This window comes from Euprymna scolopes, chromosome 20 (assembly GCF_053919585.1).
Source record: "Euprymna scolopes isolate OS-2025 chromosome 20, ASM5391958v1, whole genome shotgun sequence".
Classification (NCBI taxonomy): domain Eukaryota; kingdom Metazoa; phylum Mollusca; class Cephalopoda; order Sepiida; family Sepiolidae; genus Euprymna; species Euprymna scolopes.
The window spans coordinates 24,817,150-24,821,985 of NC_136501.1; positions in this window are offsets into that span (position 1 = coordinate 24,817,150).

A 4,836-nucleotide genomic window follows, 5' to 3' on the forward strand; every position below is an offset into this window, starting at 1 on the left:
TTTTTTTTATCTTTTGTTTTCGTTTTCATACGAAGTATTTGATGTTCGGGTCGACATTAAATGTCTTTTTTCTTGCGCTTTCTGAGCAAAGGCAATTTTGAAGAGATTAAATAAGGTGTCTTTATCAGCAGAAATACAGTGGCATGTGTTTTTTTTTATTTTTCGTTTTTTTTTTTTTTTTTTTTTTTTGCAATTTGTGTGTGTGTGTGCGTGTGTGTGTGCATGTGTGTGAGATAGAGAAAGAGAGAGAGAGCAAGAGAAAGTGAGAGAGAGGGTTGTGTGTGTGTGTGTGTGTGTGTGTGTGTGTGTGTGTGTGTGTGTGTGTGTGTGTGAATCATTTCGATGTTTCAATGAAGTATGTGTTATCACCTGACAACAAAACAGAAAAGTCGAACTGAAGAGTTGCCAGAATTTTTAATTTTTCTTTTTTCTTTTTTTTTTTTTTTTTTTGTCATAGAAGCAGTTTTGGATTTAAGAAAAACAACAACAAAAAACATAACTCCATTTTTTTCTTTCTGCGAAAACGCAGGAACGGATCCATTTTTAAAATGCGTACATTCAATTTACGCGTTTAGTGATTAAAATGCGATTTCAAACTTTAGTATGACAGACCGACGGGCGGACATTTGCTCCTCACCAAGATACATAAACCCATCTAAAAGTGAGTTATAATCAGTATGCTAGACTAAAAAGAATTTTATCTGGAAGTAAATCATGAGAGATAACCAACAGACAGAACATCTTATAGATATATTTGGACGCATCAATATAAGATGCGTCGATTTAATTTGTGCTTTTAGCGATTAAAATGCTATTAAAAAATTGTGACCAGCCTCAACGCTTTTCGGTGTGTTCTATTTTTGCCCTAATGCAGGCTGCCATCTTTTGAGGGTAGTTAGATTTCCACCCAATTAAAACCCGATCTTCTGTCTAAATTTAACCTTGTGTGGAGCCATGTTGATAGGACTCTACCTACGGATAGAACCTATAGAAGAGAAACTTCCATATTCTTTTACTAGAAGGTCATTGCTTAGGATAAGCGATGACCTTCTAGCTATGATGGCCCAAAGGTCACTCGAGGATAAGTGTTAATGAGGGTCACGTGACTGGGGAGAAAACATCATGATGATTGGTAATGGTATAAATTGATTATTTAAGAGGACGGCTCGAAATTAATTTGTTTACACTGGACTTGAAAACGACCATATGATAGTCAGCAGAGAAGCAATCCCGCGGTATTGTGTTCCATAGACGGCTACTTTTATGAGATAAGCTTTGCTCGTGGGATTTTCGTATAGCTTTACACATAGATATAATAAGGGAAAATACAGATTGTGGTTGTAGTTAGACAAGTGTTTTGTGAATGTTTTACTGGAGGCATAGATTGAAGCTCTATATCCATTCGTTTATTTCGTATGAATGGAATGATTCGATAGTTGACATTAGTTTATCCGATATCTTTCTAGGAAATAACCAGATACTTACGGGAGTAAGTGAATGTGTCTCTGTGGAACGAACTGGGTTCGAGCTTGACACACCCGGGTTGTCAGTTCGTGTCGTTAACGACTCAAACATGTCCTCTCCTAGCTTCAATATAGCTACAATGCGTCCATTCAATACGCAGATTTTATGAGAAAAGTGATATTTAATATTTAAAAGTGACAGAAGGAAGAAAAAATAGATTTCAGGTTTTTGCGTGACAAACCTAGAAAAGCATTCGAATTACGATTTAAGCGTGACAAACTAATAAAAAAAATTGATTTCATATTTAAGCGTGACCAACCAAGAAATAATTCGATTTCATACTTAAGCGTGACAAAACCAATAAAAAATAAGATTTCATATTTCAGCGAAACAAACCAATAAAAAATAAGATTTAATAATTAAGCGAAACAAACCAATAAAAAAATTAGATTTCATATTTAAGCGTGACCAACCAAGAAATAATTCGATTTCATACTTAAGCGTGACAAAACCAATAAAAAATAAGATTTCATATTTCAGCGAAACAAACCAATAAAAAATAAGATTTAATAATTAAGCGAAATAAACCAATAAAAAAAATTAAGTTTCATAATTAAGCGTGACAAACCAATAAAAAATTAGATTACATATTTATGCGTGACAAACTAACAAAAATCGATTTCATATTTAAGCGTAACAAACAAATAAACAAATTAAATTAAATATTTAAGCGTGACACACCAATAAAAATCGCCTTCTTATTTAAACATGACAAACCAATAAAATCTTAGATCCTATATTCAAGCGTGACAAACTAATAAAAATCGATTTCATATTTAAGCGTGACAAACAATAAAAATTCGATTTCAAACTTAATCACGAAAGACCAAAAAATACGATTTCTTAATTTTATCGTGATGAACTGACCGAGAAATTGTCTCTAGCCAAGATTCTTGGATGCATTTGAAATAAAAAAGCGTCCACCTACTTTGCGCATTTCATGATAAAGATTCTATTTAAAGTTGATGTGTAACAGACCAACGGACACAAAACTTTCTCATCAATATGAATATTCGTGAACTGCCTGTTTTATCTTTCTAAAAAGAAGAAAAACTGGTCACCGTACAAGTGCAAATGTCGGGCTTCTTTACACCCGACTTACGTCATAGCAGCGGAGCCGGATTAACAGCGCCTGGAAAACAAAAGACATGAAAGCGAATTTCTGCCGATGACGCGGTTAATTTAGCTTGTGAACTTTAACCTTTTCTACAAAGATTTTTTTTTAGAGAATCTTTTCTGTTTGGGGCGAAGATCATCGGCATTTATTATCTCTCATTCACAGCACACATACACACACGCACACACACACACACACACACACACACACACACGAACACGCACACACACACACACACACACACACACACACACACACGTAACGATGAGCCTGGCTAGTTCCAGATAGGTGACTAACGCTATATGTACTGCTCCGGGACGAAGAAATGTCCAAGTTTTTTTTTACATAGGAATTACCACTTATCAAGGCCCCGATGTCACTCGAGGATAAGGGTTAATGGGTATACATTAGGCAATGTGATTATAGCGTAGTAAACAATACGTAAGTAGTGGAAATTTTGTGAATTGGATTACTTAGTGAGACGGTTCATCAAGAACTTGTTTACGTTGGACTTGAAGACAGTCAGATTGTAGTCAGCTGGAAATCAGGCAATCGGAAGAGAGTTTCACAGGCGTGCAGTTCTAAGACAGAAGCTGTGTTCATGAAATCTACGTTTAGGTTTGGGCACAGATAAAGTGTGGGGGAAAAATTACTGGTAGTGGTTTTGGCCAGAAGAGTTTTTTTCGTGCAAGTTTGGCGAGGGGGGGGCTATAAATTGAAGCTCAGATGAACACTTGCCATGAAAATAACGATAAAGTAGAGACAGGCTCGCAACGTCTCTTCTGTGGGAAAGATGTTGTAGGGAAGTGAAAATAGCATCGCTCACTAAGCTACGAGGACTATTTTGAACTCTGGCAAGGCAGGATGGAGTCGCGTAGACATGCAGTTAGAAGGAAAACTCTGAAATAAAACTTGAAAAGTTTACTGTCTAATCTGTGCGTGGCATACGATTGCACCGATGTAGATTAGAAAATGTTCCAAAACTGTGGATAGTTCTACTCATTTTCCACTATATATTATTCATCTGGATTTCGAACAACTTAATTTTTGTGCAATCCTCATAAGTCGTATGACCTTAAACTATATCCAGTGGTGAGGCCCCAGCTTGCGGGCTTTAGGGAGTGTGGCGCTACTCTTTAATTGCCATTGCTCCCAGGTCCACTCTGACCCGGAGTGGTAGTACCTGTTAGGGTCCCAACTATGGGTTAAATAGAAACCGACTTGAAAACAACAAATATATTTTATAAAAATGTTTTCTTAAATCTTTGGATTCGGCATTAAATAACCTGGAAAGGGTTGATATGCCGTAAAACAAAAACAACCAGACAACCAACTCATAAGTCGAACTGACGAGACAACTCAATAATATTATATATATATATATATATATATATATATATATATATATATATATATATATATATATATATATGGGGGTGCGGGTGTGTGTGTGTGTCTGTGTGTGCATACATACAGGATGGCCAATTTAAAAGTAGCCCAATCTCTCATCTGTCTCTTAAAGACAAAATGCAATTTTGGTATCAACAAGATGGCGCTACATGTCACACGTCTCACAGTTAACTGACACGAGTTCATGGCATGTTTAAGAAGAGAGAACAATTAACAAAGGATTATGGCCACCACATTCCAGGACTTGTCATCATATGATTTTTATCTTTCGGGGGACTTAAAAACAAAATGTTTATAAAAATAATCCTCATAATCAAGACCAACTAAAGGAGAGCATTACCAATGCTATCAGGAGAATCACCAGAAAAGATCTACAGGCAGTATCTGCAAACGTTGTTAAACATGCCCAGAAATGCATAGATGTCAACAGGGAGCACTTCAAGAATCTTTTACAGCATTACAAGTAATTTAAACAATAAAAGAATGTTCCTCATCTCTACTACATTTTTGGGGCTACTTTTAAGTAGGCCATTATATATATATATATATATATATATATATATATATATATATATATATATTATTTTTAAAATATAATTAGCCACTGATACGTGCTTCGTCGGCTACGACTCATCGGAATGGCCGAATCTAGCGAGATTTATTTATATGTAATTTGTTTTTGTTTTTGCGATACGTTTTGAGCGAATTAAATTATTTACGAAAGTGCATTTGTACCTAAATGCGAGTTGGAAATAATTTTCCCTTTAACCAATTTGGTACCCCCA